We start from the raw sequence: 19,508 nt of genomic DNA, 5'->3' as shown, positions 1-19,508 counted from the left end.
TCAGATCACTTTATTTACGTAGTGGATTAGCAAAACTTCAACGGATTCACTTACTCGCCCGTGCAGCGCGAGTTTAACCACCCTCCCAGTGGATTAGAGTGGGTGAATGCTGTGGAAGCCCACACCCCGATAACGCTCCAAACAAAGCCATGAATTTGTGCAAGTGATGTTGAGCTTGAAAAGTTTGTAAAACATTACCTGCCCAGCCTTAGAGAGGGGGGGCGTGTGGGGATGGCAATACTACGGATTAAACACAAAACCACGCGCTAGCCATCGTTGCACTGCTTGAGTTGATGTAAAATGTTATGTTTATGCTATGGTTTTGGTAATGGAATGGAATTGAAAGTTTGCTAACGCTTTGCGGTGATTGGGGAACGGTGTATTGATTTGCTTTCGGGACGTTGGTGGCGAGCCTGGGAACTGATTTGATCGCGCAGGTTGGGTGAGTTTATAAACAACGTTAACGGGAAAGTTATGACGCGTTCTATAATCTGCGCTTTTAAATGAGTCGTTTTAAACTTTTTTCTATGGATTTAGGTGATTATTAGGGTAGTTAAAGGGATTTAAATGGTTTACATAACTTCCATAAGAGTGTCCCCCTTATTTAGATGCAATGTGCATGCAATCAATGATAAAAGGATTAGAACAGCCATGGTACAGGTCGCTAAACTACCGATATAGATATTTCAACTCCCTACGAAGTGTTATTGAAGAGAGACCAAATATTAAGACAGACAGACCAGACAAATATTAAAATTAAACCAAACAAACCCAGGATAAGGCAAAAACCTGGGATAAAATGCTCAGTGTTTATTCATCGTTTAAGGCATATTAAGCTCAATAAAAAACAAACAAATAAATATTGTAAATTATTGTATCGATAGTTTTCATGATACACAATGGTCATGATTAAATTATATGTTAAAGCAACATAACGAACCACTGACTTTACAAATATCACGAGGCTCTTCATTTATCATAATCAGTAAAAATATTTCCATAATAATGTCAAAAACAATCACAGAAGTCTTCTTCTTCTTCTTTGGCCTAACGAGCTCTTACTTTAAGGACATGCCTACCATTTCTGGATTACTAGACTTGTTGATACCGCATAGTTGGAAAGTCAGTCCTCATTATGGTGTAACGGCCAAGATGAGATGTGAATCCCGGTTCTGCCGTGTGAAAAACGACGCTTCTGTCACATCTACCATCGGGCTGCCCTGGTGGTCACAGAAGTCTGTACTATAAATCATCGGATAGTTTCTCCTTAACATATCCTTCAATAAAATAATGTTGAAATTTGGCAATTATAAATTGAACAACTTGAGTCTTGAAATTGATAAGTGTAAAGACTGGCTTCGCTATCGCCTCTGCACTCGGTACACCTCCCTTCCCCTTTCCATAGCGAAACCTTTTGCACCACGCCCCATAATTGGGATTCATGTGTATTAAAGTTGTGCTGCAAAATTTTAAAAAAATAATAAAATTGCAAACTTAGTAAAATTGCGTTGCTGGAAACTCAGAAGCAGCTTTGATTATAATTAAATTTTTATTTAAATATTTACACTTTACTACAGATTATTCCCTAAACCCTGAGGATCCCTTACAATAAAACATAATGCTTAAGATCGTTTCTCTGTAACTGCGTTCATTTGCACGTTTCTTTGTAACTGCGAAATGTATGCAATACTCAGCAGCACACATCATATTCTATTACGGCCTTGAATTATTTGTCGTCATTGATTGCATCGTGGCTCATTTTTAACGAAATCAATATTTATTTTACACAAATACCGTGTAGAAATTACATCCGAAACTCCAATTTCCCAACCACGCATAACATGACCGTACTTTACTTCCCATTCTAGTGCGGCTATAACTTTTTCCACCAAAATTTCTCTATCGCTCCTTAACGATCCACACAGACGCAAATAAAACACACACACACAATGCTCTCATAAAATAACCTTTCGTAGGGTTGTGGATTTTGCAGCAGCTTAGAACCTAAACCCGTTAAACATTGACTCGGTCTCTGTCGGATGATAGAGATTGAAGAAATAAAATAATCATTCCACACAGAATGGAGGCTAGGCAAATGAAACCTTCGTCTAAGCCGTCAAAAGCGGATTAGCTACTCGGTGGATGAATGTATTGTTCGTCCGAAAAGGAAAACATCGTCCCGGTGAAATATTTCCACCAGCGTCCGGAAATTATGTTCTCGCCCCCTTCAAACGACATCATCGACATTGTAGTTTCGACCTTCCAAGCGCGCACGGAGCTGCTGCTGAACCGACTGATGCTGCCCGAAGTAGTAATCTTTGTCTATCATTTCAAGCTTCGCCGCATTTTGAGGTTCCGGTTTTATTAGGAACGAATGGTGCGCGCTTCAAGGTTCCGGACCGAGGGCATCATGCTGGGATGATGGATCACGCGCGAACTTAAAACAACACGCGTTCTCTCTGCGAGCCCCAAGTGTTACCCCGGTGTGTTCTAGATTACGGAATGCAAATGTAATCCGCACAATTTCGCTCGACCGTGGGAATACCGGCAGGACGGGCAGGGACGGTCACAAAACAAATAAAAGGCGAGCGCGCGAAAAGAAGGCAAACGTTTATTGCACACCTTTGACGTTTTTCGCCGAACGTTTGCTGCTTTGGTCGCCCTTCTTGGGGCTCGCCCTTTTGTGTCGGGTTTTTTGTATAGAAAGATGCCTTCTCCATTTCGGCCTCGCAGCTGCATTTGGGTATGATATTGGGCCTGCGAAAGGTCGCTCGTGACCTTCCCACTGGAAGGTAATTCAAGGATTACGACTATTTGATAAGAGGGCTGGGTAGTGCTCGCTCACATCTAGATACCTCCAGTCCTTGTGCGGAAATTGTAAAGCGCAGTGTTTTAAGCGCTAGTCCACACAAACTGTGCTGGAAACAAAGTTATCGCACTCGGTCATAAAGCAATGTGAACAGAAGAGGAAGGCTGATAATATAAGAGCAAAAAAGGGGAGCGAAACATCATACGATAACGGTCGGGTAGTGTCTAGTAATGTCCTTTGAGCTACCGGCTACCGGACCCATTCCGGGTTTTATTTTTGTTCTTCGTATTTATTTGTTCTCGCTCGCTCGCTCGCGACCCTGACCGTGAACTACAGCTTTTCCCAGCGCGAACGACGGTTGACCTTAAGCGGTAGTGAAAAATAATATAAAGCAGCGACCGACTGCAGGACCGACCGTCCACTAGGACGACCGAATGTGAGCCACTTTTCAAACAGTTGAGATGAACTGCTACTATTCAGCTCGCCTGTTCAGTTTGTCCCGATGGTCGTGGCCGAGATGAAATAGGAATAAAATATTCCAAAATGCGCTTTACCGAACCCTTCCACCGTTCGGAGCTTAATACTCACTGTGAACCGTACATCCAGCAACACACACACACACACACACACACATACACACACACACACACACACACACACACACACACACACACACACACACACACTCAAGCGCATAAAAACGAATCGCTCGGGATCGGATGTCTTCTCGGCAAATTTATGGTACGGAATCGTCGTCATCGTTTTTCTTGCCTCGCCCTCTCTCGCTATCGTTTCGTTTTTCGCAAGCAGAAGTATCACAATCTGCTACATTACGTCAGCTTTGGTCTAGCGAGTACGGTGCAGACCTATACGGCCGGGAGGACTACATGAAAACAATGCAACGAGCTGTCAGATTACACACACTGGTACCGGATACCGGTGCCATAAAAATGGTAGCAAAAGACGCTCAAATCGCCAATAAACTAAATGACCTACACATTTTGTGGTGCTATGTAAATTTGCCGCTCCTGCTGCGTTGTCCCGCTAGCAAGGAAATAAATTGCCGGTTTGGAATAAGAGCGAGCAAAAAAAAAACATCACCAATCGTCGATCTGTTTAATATGGACACAAAATCGGCACGGGAGGGTTTTGGTTCAATTTAGTTTGTTTTCGAATATCACCGGCCAGGCAAACATCATGCACATGTCACCGTGCTCACCGGCTTGTTTTGTCATGGTCCAGAAGGATGGCATTTTATCTATGGCCGAAACAAAACGAAAGCAGCAAACAACGATGAATAAATAAATAACTATTGGCGTTTTCGTTTGCTTTTTTTGAGCAATAAGGGCACCTACCAGCTGGGAGGGGGACCTGTTGAACATTTACGTAAGTTTGAAATGGACAGATTTTATTTTCCTCGTTTGCAGTTTGATTTTTTTCCTTTTCTAGGGAGAAACTTTATGGACATCGTAAACATGGGTTTAAGTTGAATTGAAGGACTTTTAAATATTGCCGTTGGATGTCCATTAGGTAGCTTTGAGTTTTGATTTCAGCTCTTGTTTAGACGACAGCATTGTCAAGTATGGAGTAAGCATCTATCGTTAGAGTACGATTTATGTATTTGCTAAATCAATGTAGATGCATTGTCATTTTAAAAGGCATTTAATTAAAAAAAATAGGACATTAGGACAAAAAGCGAACAAGCAAGGTATTCAATATACATTTATAAACTTTAAGACACAGTGGAGACAGTAGTAGGTTTCCAAATAGCATACATTCAGGCGTACAAAAGGTAAAAGACTCCAGAAGGCCCTACCTACAATCTTTTGTTTTCAGCATTGTAGCCTGTCATTTTTATTGCACAATGGGACTTCTGTTTGGTTTAAACTCGTTTGATTAAAACATTGTGGATAGTTCCCTAATACTGTTACTGGACAGCGAGTAGAGCATGGTAATATACATTGGAAGAAGTGATTTAAAATGTTGATTTTCTTATTTTTTCTCCTTTACCGATGCATGTTGTAAGCCCGATTTTCCACCTCTAGTGCGATCGAAAATTAGTACGCAGTCCCTGTAAGCCATGGTCAGGATAGAAAGGAGGAGATTTTTTTTTTTTTTTTGTTAACGGGGAGGGAGCCTTCAAAAGGTACACTGGATTATGTGGGATTCACAGTGACACCAGGCCCGAGAAGCGCCTAAGAATATGCAATGGGCATAGCATGGATCATACGAGATACTGTTTTGCTCAAAAGCAAACATTTCAGTTAAAAGCAATCAACTGTTACTACGAATTAATTGATGAATTTGAAGAATTTTAAGCTTTTTTATTATGTTAAAATAATCAGAATCTTAACACGACATAGTAAAACAAAATTTAGCATCACAAAAGTGAATTGCAATAAAATGGAGAAAAGAAATGATCTTCATTGGAGTGGAAATTTTCAACTATACTTTTCAGCACCTTTAAAAATGCACGAAACCAATTAAAAATGAGAAAAATTCTACCCCAACAATCTTTCCGCATTTTGTGTAACGTTCTCTTTATCGACTGAATTTTATTTATGCAGCGACACACCCACAGGCCGATGATTGTTTCCATCCTTCCATTTAACAAAGACTCAGTTGCACGCAAAACTGATCGTATTGCGACGCTCAGGCTAAAATAAACAAAACTTTCCCAGCCGCACGTGGCCGCTCAATGGAAGCAAAACAGAATGTAATAAAAAAAACACACAATTTAAACATTGCAACCTGTTAAAAACATGAAAACAAGCGCTGGCGTGTAGTGGTGTAGAAGCATGCCACTAACACGCTCGCATGGCACGTGCCACAAGAAAATGCAAAAAAAAAACAGAAAAACTTTCCCACCAAAGCTAGGAAGCCATATTGGAGAAACACATAAATCAACCTTCTGTGAACCATCCCGACACCAAATTGATTATCATTTCGGATCGAAAAGAGAGAAACAAAAAGTGTTTCCCATCTCTTTCTATTTCACGATGCCCCTTAAGGAGGTTTCTTTTCATTTAAAAAAGGAATCGTTTGGAAATGGATGTGTGTGTTTGCTGCACGCGCGGTGGATCAACAAGGAAAATTAATCATGAACGCGGTTTTCCACTAATGAGCCGGTGGCCCAGACGGTCACCGAGCATGGAGCAATAAAAAAAAACACTCACAACAGAAGCGCATTTGCCAGCGTGTATGCGTGTGGGTGTTGTGCCGTTATGAATCGACACATGGGTCGATTGCAGACGAAGATGAATGAATGTTTTCCTTTCAAGGTCAGTGTGAGTAGTTTGTTAGAAACCAGAGTGTGGCTGGTCTACAACACCATTAAACTTGCATGGTAAGAAACATTAAAGGACAATTATGCAAAAGATCGCCTTTTCTCGTGTCTGATCCATATTTTAAATCGGTTTAATCAAACAAGTACTCATCCTGGCGCTTCTGGAATACTACACTACTAAAATCCGACCTTGGTCGTACGAATGCAACGCCATTCGTTCGCAGCAAGCCAGACAAGCCATTAAAAATGCATCAACCAATCTGTCGCCGTCCACTGATACATCTGGCCACTGCCCAATGGGTATCGTGTACAATGAATGTTTTAAAAGCGACAACTTAACAGCCGTTGTTGTTGGTGCAAAGAAAAAGCTGCAAAATATACCCAAAAGGGGCGCAAGCTAGCAGACAAGCTCGAGCGTCTCTAATGCGAAAGACAGCTACACCCGTTCTCAAATCTACCCCCGAAGAAAATGGCGGGTTAAGCTCGAAACTAACCAAGCTTAGGACAGGGATCCTGACTGGGATTGGGTACGGAAGTTCCATCTGAAGAAGAAGCTGTTGCTGCTGGTTTCCTCCCTGAAGAAGCATAGAGTAACATAAATTATGGATGTTTCGTTTTCGTGTACAAGCTTTCACTGGAGAGTGCAACAGTTCGGCGGCACTGAGTGCAAGAAAATGAGTCTTTAGGAACGCTCTGGCAAGGAAAGACCGGATTCTTCGCTTACGCTAGAACAGTCAAGAATAAGTAGTGTGGTGGATTTCCGAAGCTTAGTGCACCGTACAGGATGGTCGATATTTTGAATAGGAACTCAAGGGTAGTAGCGAACCTTCATGCTGCCGAGTTTAGATTCGAAAGAGCTCACAAATTGAGAGACCAATATTGAGGTTTACTTCCGATTGGAGAGAAGTTCCAAGGATTGCTTAGAAGTGACTTTTACCGTACATCTCAAATATCAGTACAGTGAGTTCTTGAAAACAATCATTTGCTTCCCGCGTGGAAGAGCTTCTGAAACAGTTTTGAGAATGTCAACCACTTTACAATGTTGCAAACGAGGTACGACAGTTGACGTACCGAGCATCGCAACATTGGCCACACTCTCGTAAAAATGTCGACCCTTTCTTCAAGGATTTTGATTTTCTAAGGCACCCTCAGGATATCGCATCATCAACCACGGGAAACTATTTCGCTCGATTGCGACCACCAGTGTGTCTGTGTGTGTGTGTGTGTGTTGCGCTTTACAATGTTTGACGAAGCACGGAAGTATTAAAAAAATCCTCTTTGCGAGTCCCCGCAGACGTGCTCATCCCTTTGGGCGATAGAATTTGAAGTCAAGTCACGGTACGGATGACGGGCTCGACCGTGCACTGCAACCCGGAATGGTGTTGCGTTCGCTTGTCCGGAATCCGTGAAGATGGGATTCTTATTGCGTACAAGCGCTCCCGATGACGCACGCTCTGCCCGGCATTTTGGTGCATTATCCCTATGGCATTGTAGCAGCACACAAACACACACACACACACGCATATTAGAATCTGATCCTTGAAATTGGTTACGGTCCAGCAAGCATCACCCAACCGTAACGCTAAACGGGTCCATCCCGGGGTTGTCAGTGGTTGGTCCATTTCGCCATTTTGTGTGCTTGCCTGGACACACTTGCACTGGAATGCACCCGTAAGCGCAGTAAGCGTTGCCGGCATCGCCAATGGAAGATTAAAAAGGATTGCAATTTCGAGACTGACAGCAGACTTTTATTGCATGTTGTGCAAATTGAAAGGATTCCCATTCTTCGAAAGGGGAACACAACAAATGCGCGCGTTTCTCCCAGTTGGTGTGAGATTTTTACGACGAATTCCGTAGTGTATCTTTTTTCTTTATGAAAGTAACGATTTTAAAGTGAAATAAAACAAACACCTAAATGTATGCAATAAGCATTACAAATTTTATTAAAAATTAAATGTTGGCATTATTGTGAACAAATAATTGCATACTTTCTTGGTGCATTCGCGATTACGCCGAAAAGTATGCAATTTACTGTCACTGTATTGGGTAAATTCTATTAACTGTCAATTCAGCTATCGGTTTACATTCTGCAATAAAAATCAAGGTCAGCCAATATGCAAATAACTTATTCAATTGACCGAAGACTTTTTTTTAACACCAACCGCACAGTGAGGCAGACTAAACAAAGTGCATTTAAGCCACCAGGGTCATTCTTTTGTGTGACAGAGTTTTTTTTTAAACCGACAGTTCCAAATGGCAGCTGAACAAACACGCACAGTGACCTAAATATTTGCCATGTCAATCGATGGGAAAATATCTTTATTGGCGTAAGAAAACAATTATGACTTCAAATGATTTTGTGACGTCATGGAACGGTATCTACTTTGGGGGTCTTTAACAAGCAGATGTAGCTAAGCGCTTTAATATTCTCTTTGAATTAGAACCATGATCTAAATTCCCAATTTTTTAGTACTTGTTTTGCTCGTTTGCTCGCAAATATGAATGGATGACATACACATTCAATTTTCTCTCTCTTTTATATCTCGATAACGCTCTAGCCGGTTTTCCCCTTTTTCGCACAACACGTTACACTAGCAAAAAGCAAAGGTAAATATTTCCTTCCCAACCTTCAACCTCCCATCGAACCCCTTCCATTAACCGTACAGGAATGCAGTTTACCTTTTTTCTCGCTTTTCCCTTTTCATTCGCGTTTTGTTTTTTGCAACCCCAAAAGTCGGGAAAACCACCAACGCTGGAACTTGCAGTCGATCAGACAGCATAAAAATACGAACCCGACTCGCACAGGTACCCAACCAGATTGTGGAAAAACTCTAAACGAGTCCGTTACGGAGCCGTTACCCTTCGCACCCGTTGTCCCTCGCTCTCCCTCTTTCCACCGATACGGTACGGTTTGAATCGGTGTTATGGATAAAAATAGAAATCAATTTCATAAATAATAAACGAGCACGCCCCTTTCGATGTCCCTCCACCACCTACCACTCTCTCTCTCTCTCGCTCCCTCAGCCACACACCACTTTTGGGACCCCAAAATTATGGTTTTGTTACAGTTTTTGGCACGGCGGGCGGGCGATGGGTCACCACGCGAACCACTTTCGAACGGTGACTGACGGCCGCTGCGTAATGGCCAGCATAAGTATTCGTCATTTGTTATTTACGGGAACCGGGTTCCAGCGACCGGGAGCGGGCCGATTCCGTTCGTGAAATGGTACGTTTCACTCAACCGTAATGAGACCGTAATCAAAAAATGGATTCCAGATGGGTTATAACGCCCCGTGGGAGGTTGTTGGGGGGCAAGGGGGTTGGAATGGGCTGGCTGGCTTTGTTTTCTTGCTGCACAGTGTGTTTTGACATGCGTTTTGAGGACAACGTCTGACACGGTTTAAAGGGTAGTTCTGTTTATGTTAACGATTTTATTCATCGCGGTGTGGTGTGCTTTAAACCTACCCAAGGGTAACAAGCAGTATCATGCTCTTCATTATTGTTAAAAATCAAGTCGTCATAATTTAAATATAAATTAATTAAATAAATATGTATAGTACAAAAAAACAAATTAACTAAATTTTATTATATATTACTGGACAAGCAACACTACCTGGCCGTTCCATTTCAATTAAAAAAAATCTGTATGCATTTAATTAAAAATATTTAAAGAAAATATCAATTTAAAGGCAACCAGAAGTTTCATTAAAATAACATTTTGTCTTAATAAATATCTAATCCTCTTTAGCACCTTCCTGAGCGATTTTAAAGGTTTTTTTTTAATTTTACTATGCTTCGTGTGAGGATTTTTTTAAGGCTTGGATTCAATAACTTAAAACCATAACATACATCACTGTAAATCGGTAATTTGTATATATAAAGTAAGAAATTATTATAAAAACTACAGCCACTGTTGCCAGCGAAGAGATTGATGAAAAATCTTTAAAAAAAATATTATTGCATAGTTTTGTAAGGGATTTTAAATTTTTTAAAGAATACTATATAAACAAAAGCTTCATAAAATTTAAAAATTTTGTGCATTTACTTGTTCCATGCACGATTCATTTAATAAAATATGATATTAAAAAATGTTCACGGAATAATAAACCTGACTTAACATTTACAGAATGATGGTAATGAATTTTTAAGTAAAATGTTATATCAATCCATATGAACTTCGTCATATTCCGCTTCCCATTATACAATCAACAAATACATACATTAATCAGCTTAATTATAATTAATCCTACAAATATCCTTTAAATTCCACCCCTCAAAATCTTGTAAGGCATACAAATAATAAAAATAGAAACACTTTCCGCACGACGACTTCTCTCTAATTACAAACCATTTGCGCTCATTAAGCCTCCCAAAGTAGACCGTGTGTCTCGCCCTGACAGATGTGTAGCTGAACCAAACCGGCATCAAAGCAAATCTGCGTGTACCACACGTACACGCAGCAGCACTCAAACAGCCACACACACGAACTGCAGGAATCATCGAAGCAAACTGTATCTCTTCATGGGAAATACACAGCGAAAAGGAAAAAAAAGTCAGCCAGCAGCATGAAATCAACTCAGCGTGTATAAAAAACGATTAAAAACGAAACGCACTACGCGAAACGTTCGTTATGAACAATTTTGTAAATAAATACGCTCCGAAAAATCTTCTCGCCACACGTGGTCCACTTCCCGGTGCAGGTTGGCTGTCAGGGTGCTGGGTTGCGGGAAAATCTTTTTCCCTCTCCTGCTTATTACCACTATCGCGACTCTATCTCTCTCCCTCTATCTTTACCACTTCTACAGACAGTAACAGCCGAGGATGGGTTTGAGTTCACACTCTCCCTTTGAGAAAAAAAAACACGAAATACCAAGAGAAAGACATGAAACAACATTCCCCAGCACACATTCTGGAGCGAGCTCTTCACGTTCACTCAAATCCAGTAGCAGGAGTGAAAAAATGTGCCATTATGCTACAACATCGTATCAGTTGCTCAGTTCTGTTGGAGCTCCCTCTTCGGCTCTGTATGGCACCGGCCATGCCCCAGATCGCGTTACGTTTATTTGCACATTTGGACTTTAAAATAATCATCGTAAATCATAAGCTCAACGACGGTGGAATTGTTTAACATGTGGCGCTTTACTGGCCAACAACCACGATAATAGACCAGCCCGCGCTACTTCGCCAAAGTAACACCACACTCGGTTGGAGAGGTAGTGAAGCGCTTTATTATTCTTTTGCCACGGTCCATAACCAACCCCGAACGATGAAAGATTTAACGACGGCTCATTTACATCGAACAAGAAGAGCAAAACCGTTTGTGGTCCTGCGTTTTTGCGCGGGGGAAAACACGAAAAAAAAACCATTTTCTTTATTTCGCCCTGCCGCGCTATCGCTTGCCAAACAGGCCGTCCGGTAATTTTAATTACCCATCATCAGCGGTGCAAATTGTTTGTAAATAAATGACTCGCCTCTCTAACGAGCCGGCCCCGATGCGTACGCAGATACGCAACCGGGCACGGTACGGAACGAAGGCCATATGGTCCCGGGGAATTTTCCAACGAAATGAGTAGCATAGTAAACCGTGGGTCCGTCCTATTACCCAATGCTCGCTTAGTACCGTTGTTGTTTCACTGTGTGCAAAACACTTTTTGGCACGATCGGACCTCATTCCTATCGTGTGCGTGTGCATGCACTCTGGGGGTTTTGTTTCTTTTCTCGAGCCTTCCAAACGATCAAACGCAATTGCTAGATGACAAAAGTGTTTGGTAGTGAGCTTAAGCAGACTGCCAGATGGTGGAACAGTCAAGATCAAAGGTACAGTTTTTTTTGCAAGAAATTTTCACATCAAATACGCCAGTGTTACGCACAAGTTATGATTATTATTAGCAATTTTGTGATTATGAGATGCGAAAATTTTTGCCGTCAGTATTTTGCCTGCCGTTAGGAAAGATAGCATTCTTCCCTTGAATATACTTTTACACATCTCAAGAGAAAAAAGAGGAAAAAATTGATTACAACATTGGCGTATAAAATTGCATACTTTCAGGCGTTATTGAATTTTTTTCTATTTTTTTCTTATGAATACTTATAACTTTAAGAGTATTTAGAGATTATTTCTCAACTGTTTAAGCTTATGTTTTTCACTCCACGGAACTTCACGAAGCTACCGTTAAAGTTATAGGTCAGTAGGTAATAATCCACAAAAATTGCATACTTTGAGGAGTAAGGACGCCAAAAGCTATTTAAACCTTTTATATTGTTTCGTTTATAGCTTTACAATTAGATCAGAAAAAGTTGTTTTCCTTTGTTAGATCATATACTACGTTGACGACACGTTTCTTAAATTAATTTACCTAAGATACAAAATTTTCTCACCTTTAAGAGACGCAGATCAGAAGATACATCACAGCACTGAAAAAAGACAAGAAGAAAAAAAATGTATGAGAGATTTTAATAATCAAATACATCACATTTTTAATGTTAACATATTTCCAGTCCAGCTATATCGGAAACACTTTATCATATTATTTTATTTGTTTGTGTGCGTGAATCACAGCAAGACTTCCCCTTACCCTGTTCTAGCTGAATCGTTATCTGTAGCAATCGATAGCAACAAAAATCTGTCTCGATGTAAACCTTGATTTAAATACAATTTATTTAAAACTGACAATCCAACCCAAACATCGAAATTGGGCTGGCCACAAAAAAAGCCGTGTAAAACGAACTACTATAAATGAAAATTGCATCTCTGTGAAGCCGACTGGGACGAATTGAAATTTGCAATTGCAATCGAAACAAACTCAACAAAAAAAAAAACGCGAATCGAAACCGTTCCGTTGGATTAACAGTTCGAATCAATCGAAAATGGGACATTTTTCACCAATCTCCGAAAACTCCGCCTGCCGATATCCATACCATGTGCATGCCAATGCACCGGACGCAACGGTGCAACGAAATGGCTTACATTTCAAAGTACGGCGGTACTGAGGCACTGGTCGAAACGCAATAATAAATGGCCAACGATAGTGAACGTGTGAAAGAAATAAAAGATTTTCTGTTTGCAGGTTGTGTGTGATCAATACCCAGGCATCTTTGAAAGCTTTTTATGTACTAAATGCTTGTAAACTCTGATACAGGCTACCAAAGAGAGTATTTCTGTATAAAGGTCTGTGTCCTTAGAGTTTCAGCCAAATTTGTGCTTCAAAGTTGCAATACAACGAAAACAATTTATAATATTTTTTAAGGGAGGAAACCTCTTAAAACTTATTCGTTTTATTTTTACATTACGTTAAAGCTCAAAGCAAAGTATTTAAAATCCCAAAGAAAACGCTCTTCAATTTAGTTTTATTCAATTTTCTTCCACCTGGAAATCGATTCATAATTGGCATTGTGCAAACCGGTGAATTGCTAAAGAAAATTTTCCTCATCGCATGCCTGCCATCTTGGTTCCCAATAGCTTCCGTTAACGAGTTTACTGCCGCTGCAGCCTCGTAAAGTACTGGGCGTCTCCATCGCAGCGTACGAAATACCATTACGATCCATCCACCGGATGGAGTAATAGCTTTAGCATCAAAATCGAACCAAACCCCTTGCACCGGCACGGTTCCGTTCAAGCCTATCGATAGTAATACCTCCTGCCGTGTCCGCAATCTGCAGTTGATAGTTATTGCAGCAAGGCAGCCTTGCATGACGGGTCCTCAGAGCGTCAGCATCCGTCTGCCGATGGAGAGAAATAAAAATGCAGCAAAACGCTAATGTAAACCAAATCGTTAAAGGGTAGTGAAGCAGCTATATACTCTGGTTCCTTTTTCCCTTCAGCTAACAGCCATATAGCCATAAGAAGATGAAGCCTGTATACCCGACAGGAAAGCAAAGCTACATGAGAACGCTTCCGAAGCCATTCGGGAAAGGTGTGCCTCCTTTTGACTGCACCGCCCTACAGATGTTTGTCAAGCCAAGCCGCAGTACCGAGGTGCTCGAGAAAAGCCTCACAAATCGACAATTTATTGATTTATTATGGGATTTTAATGCTCCACAATACACACACACTCAGAGCCCCGCACACACACTAACACACGGCTTCAATACACCGTGAACGATGCAGAACAACGACTCAACGATTCCAAGATTTCATTGCCCTATCCGTCCTTACCAGGCACCGGGCACACCTGTCAACCCGAAGAGCAAGGCTCGAGAGTGCTCGAGAGCATTTTACCGGTGAAAGGCACCATCACCCCGCTGGTCGACGCTGTGCTGTGGCATTGTCGTCGACTTCCAACCAAGCCCTATGACCGCCCAGCACTACCTCCACCATTCACCATCAGAGCTTTATTGATTTCGTATTTTATGACTGGTTATTTGATGGATTTCCGTTTCGGTTTATCCTGCCCATTTTCGTGCCTGGACTCGCGCGGAAAGGACACGACGACAGAACCGTTCCTCGTCGCCGTGCCGAGTTTCGGGTTGGTCAAGGTGAACAAGAGCTCTTGAACTTGATTGCACGGCTTAAGGTGGCATCCTTTCTACCTCAAGACGTGATGGCATTTTAGCTGGCGCTGCCGTACGTCAAGGAATGTCCGTTGGAGTTGGAGTTTTATTGCACAAACAGATGTTGATTAATGTAATGATATTTGTAAACAATTTTTAATGCCACCAGGAACACATGATTTTTTTCGGTAAGCATTTTTTGACAGGTTTTTAATTAAAAATATATTTGGTTTAATTTTTAAGGTTACTTATTCAAACATAATTGTAAGCTACGACATGTACAGCTTCGCGTTGTACCAACAAAAAAGTCATTAAAAATTTTAATTCAAATCTACGCTCTAAGGCCCTCGCCATCGGCATATTGTTTTCCACAGCGTCACTCTCTCAAGCTCATCACAACAGCACTCATAAACATTTCCCCACTGACCTACGCTGACCTACGTCATATCAGCACAGGCCGCTCATTTCTCAAAAGTAATAAATGTTAATGATATTTGTGACTCCCATCCCATCCCATCCCAGCTTCCAGTGCCCGAATCGAAATGTGGCAGCAGGCGATACGTTGTTTCTCCCCGCGCCAGCCGCGGCAAAGGTAAAGTTGGATTAATTTGTTTTAGCGACCGGATTCAGGGCCATGATTTAAGACCGTTAATGACGGCGGGAAATATTCACAGCATAATTTTACACAATTACCAACCCGGTTCTGTTGCGATCAGTTTGGTGAATGGAGGCGATGAACAGATTAAATCCTCGGATGGATTCTAGGATTATAGATTTTTGTTTTCGCTTGGTTGAAACGATGAAAACTTTCGATTCATATTTAAGCTGTGCGCACGAGCGTTCTGGGCCCGGGAAGTGTTAATTTTTAATTTGATAGAGTGCTGCTGCATTAAAATGCTTTGAACATGGTTCATTTGATATGTTTGTGTTTTGGAACTTATTTTTAAATTTTCTGTGCCTTATTGCATACAATTATCCAAAAATACCATCCAACCCCAGAACCTGCATTTGTATTCATCAGGAGCAGGAGCAGGAGCGATTGCATACATTAAGGCGTTTATGCAGCTCAACTGCTCATTGCCTAGTTGAAAGATTTTTCTCATTTTTACAACTAATTGCATGTATTTGGGCGTTTATACCATGAGGTTCCAATGCAATTACTCCAGCAGATCCCACATAAGATATTCTCCTCTGACATTTAATTGTGGAAATATAATCGACATTCCAACAGCCATAAGTTTGCTTTTCCATTATAACAATGTATCCATAATGAATGAAATGAAATATGGAAGTCAAGTGAATCGGACAGCTAACAATTCACTGCACCTCAACCAGCTGGAGGACTTTTGGAGAAAGTTGAACGAGATCACTCCTCGTCTCTGAGCCTGATGAACAATATTAAACATTTCCCTACAGAAGCGACAGAAGTCAGAAAATGGACAACAAATGGCTTCCAGCAGACTGGCCACTGCCACCGCTAGTAATATTTTCAAACTCGTTTCCACTGCAAAGTTGTGTCTGTGTTTCAATCTCAGGCGACCGTATATCCATCATGCACTCGCTGACCATGCAGAAACGAGTGCAACTTCCTGCACATTTATCAAAGGTCAGCTCGAGTAGGGCTTAGTGGGCCGACCCCACCGTCTAAGGACTCCCAAAGCATAACTAATTCAATCAGAGGAAATAGTTCTGGATCCGATCTGCCGTGCGCACACCGGCACAACCAACAATCGTACTTGTCCGGGGCACAGTACCGTCGGCATCCAGTCGCACAATGCAATCGGACCAAAGCTCTTCGGTGCCTGAGTATCCAGTTGCACGAAGCTGTACAGCTTAGCATTGGAATTTGCCGTACCGTGAGACGATACACGACGATGAACCACGACAAGCAAAACATGTGCAACATTAAAATTCCTTCGGCGTTCCGTTCCCGGCGGGCTCCCGGGAGGCAGCTAGGTGGCCGTACCGACCGATGCAACGAAGCACGGTCACATGCAAAAGCTCGCCCACGGGACGGTTCCTTTTAGTGCAATTAAAAAACGAAAGAAAAAAACGAACCTTACATCCACACTAAAAACCGGCTCCAAGATTGTCGAAAACTATAAAACTTTATTCCAAAATGTAACTTCCCACACACACTCACAGTGACTTAGCCATCGCACTGAACTGCACCAAACCAGATGGGAACCGGTGCGACTCCACGTGAGCAGGAACGTGCAAGCAAATGGAAAACGCGTGTAACTGACTAAACTACAATCCGCCTTTGGCAGCACGTAGCAAAACTTATTCATATCACATGTACGAGAAAAACCTCAACCTCATCCGGCTGGCTGGAAGTGGGACGGTGGGAAAGGTGAAAGGGCGAGCATGAGGGAAACTGCTGAGGTAGCCACAAAATAAATAAGGGCAGGAAAAAAGCGCCCCCCCCCCCCCCCTGTGCAGGAGCAACAATCCCTTACGGAGACACGAGCACAACCGAATCCGTAAGCTTTAGCTTTAGCAAAGAAGGTATACGAGAGTGTGTAAGTTTGCAACGAAAAAGGCGGAAAAAGCTTGCTCACACCAAACCCAGCCAAACCCGCAATGTTTCGAACGTTTCCGGATTTACTTATTTTTTATCCATCACGCCAAACGTTGGCACGTGGTGCGAGGATATTGTAATTCAGCAAAAGTTTTACCGGCAACATCGGGTGACATACGAGCGCAAACACACACACACACACAGGTACACCCATGCTCCACTCCTTTTTTTGTTGCTCTTTACGCTGTACAGCAGTTCGGGTGCAGATTATATTTGATTTTGTACCAAATGCTGAACGGGGCAAAATGATAAGAGAATGCAAAGGAGGAAGAAAAACTCTCTGCCAGTAGGACAATCCATTCTCTTGGGGGGTCGGAGGTGTCCCGGATCTCCAAGTAGAACATCGTGCTATCGTGGTGGGGTATTGCTAATGTAGCATGCAAAACTGTGCCGTGATGCTCATGTATGCATGTTGATGTAACACATACAAACAAAAAGTAAGTTATGTTCCAGTTCTACCATCCCTCATGACAGCCCTCGCCCGGGAAGCTACACCGGGTGCTACATCGTGCTGATCATGTTTTAAACATTTTCGATAAAGCATGTTTCGCCATCCATCTGTGCTGTGGATTGTGTTTCTCTTACACTCTCGGGCCTCCCTGCTGGGCCTTTCGTTAATCGATTTTTACAATTTGATGCATCGTGCAAAAAAAGGGGGGGGGGGGGGGGGCAAAAAGTGGGGTTAATTTTGCTACATGAATTCATGGGCAATTATTACAAGTTGTACAATTCAGACAAAAGTGTTTATTAATTGGAAAAATGATCCGCGAGTGTGGAACGAGGACATTTATAAGAGTGACCAATTAAAAGAAATAATTATTAATTAAATTCATTGCAAAAATGTAACCAGCTATGAAAAATGCCATAACTAAGCTTCATTTAATAAATATAAAAGACGACTCCTGCCGTATGAAGAACGGCGCCGCTTTTGCCTCTAACACCAGCCCATCCCGGAACAAAGAGATTATAACTATACTAAATGGGTGGTGAACGTGAACAAATCATCTAACAAATAAGTTAAAATAAAGAACAAAATAATTTACACAGCCTGATAATGAGAATATCTATTAAGTTTATATCAAGATAGAGTGAAACTGTTGATTTATTGGTTTAATTACAACTGAAACAGAGCAATATATTTGTAAAAGTTGTAAGTATAAAAAATAAGAACATTTTACGGATGGATAGATTTCAGAAGCGTATAAATATGACAAACAAAACAAAGATTCCTGTTCTGCCTGCCGTTACATGTCTTGCGGGATCTCTATTCCTCCCACAATTCTAAATTCAATCAACGTACACCTTCAGCAGTGCAACAATTTCAACACAACCAACGTTGCACTTCAACCATCACTTTACCCTAATGGACTACATTACGATAATGCACGCAAATGGCGATGCGATTCAACCAATAAATCGACTAAGCATTCTTGCAATCAAATGCCACCATCCGCTAACACACACACACACGCACGAACACACGATCCCAGGAACGAATTCCCCTTTCCAACCGGTGAAGGATATTGGAGCCTGGACCTCATAAAGGATCAACCCAACCAGCGGCCATGAAACGCGTCAAACGCTGCACGACCTTTTGTTTGAGCCCAGCGGGGGTGACATACATACACACACGGACATTGGAATTGAGGACCGAATGGCAGATCCATTTACATCAGGCTTTGCAACCGATGCCATGTTTGCTGCCAGCAAACCAAGGAAGACAGCCGAAAACCTTCTTGAAAAGGTCCACTTACGGGGCTTAAGGCAGTGTGGTTCGGTCTTGCAAGTGGCTGCAGTCGCTTCCGGTCGATCCATATGCGCGCGTGTGTTGAGTTGTGTTGCCGGCGTAATGCCGGCCGTAATCACCCGAAAACCAACCCACCGCAAACAGAATCTGAAGAAGGATACGTGTATATCCTTTTGCCATAATTTGCAGCTTCGACCAGTCGAGATTTCTGGTCATTCCAACACACACACACACACACACAGCTTGAAAGGATACAGCTTTGGCTCGAAGCAAATGAACACTACACGCTCACCGAGCTTACCGCGCCAAGACATCGCCAACGGACGTACAAGTACGGTCTGTCAAAATGTGTAGCATGTTGTTACGGCCAAAGTGCTTGCGCATTTACCTAATCTTGTTTCCTGTCCGCCGACGAACACGGCCATCATTGAATGATGAGCTTCGGAGTGAAAGACCAGGATTTCTATTAACCTGCTGCATAAAATTATGTGCCGTAAATATTTATGACCGCCTTCTCGAACAGCAGTTTGCGCTCCGTTCTCTGCATTCTCACAGTCACAGTTCAGCGAATGTTTGCACAAGTAGCATATCTTTC

The 19,508-nt window shown here is 42.0% G+C and overlaps 1 protein-coding gene across 4 annotated transcripts in view; it reads right to left on the bottom strand.

Moving 5' to 3' along the window:
• The window catches only part of LOC118507349 (5-hydroxytryptamine receptor-like), a 99,345-nt gene that overhangs the window by 55,860 nt on the left and 23,977 nt on the right, over window positions 1–19,508 (bottom strand). For all 4 annotated transcript variants that reach the window (XM_036045754.1, XM_036045756.1, XM_036045755.1 and 1 more), the window contains exon 3: window positions 12,474–12,509. The gene's annotated coding sequence lies outside the window, so the exon portion shown is untranslated. The remainder of the gene's footprint in view (window positions 1–12,473; window positions 12,510–19,508) is intronic.

Source organism: Anopheles stephensi, chromosome 2 (genome assembly GCF_013141755.1).
Source record: "Anopheles stephensi strain Indian chromosome 2, UCI_ANSTEP_V1.0, whole genome shotgun sequence".
Lineage (NCBI taxonomy): Eukaryota > Metazoa > Arthropoda > Insecta > Diptera > Culicidae > Anopheles > Anopheles stephensi.
The sequence above is the reverse complement of the archived record's forward strand: the minus strand, read 5'-3'. Positions and strand labels throughout refer to the sequence as shown.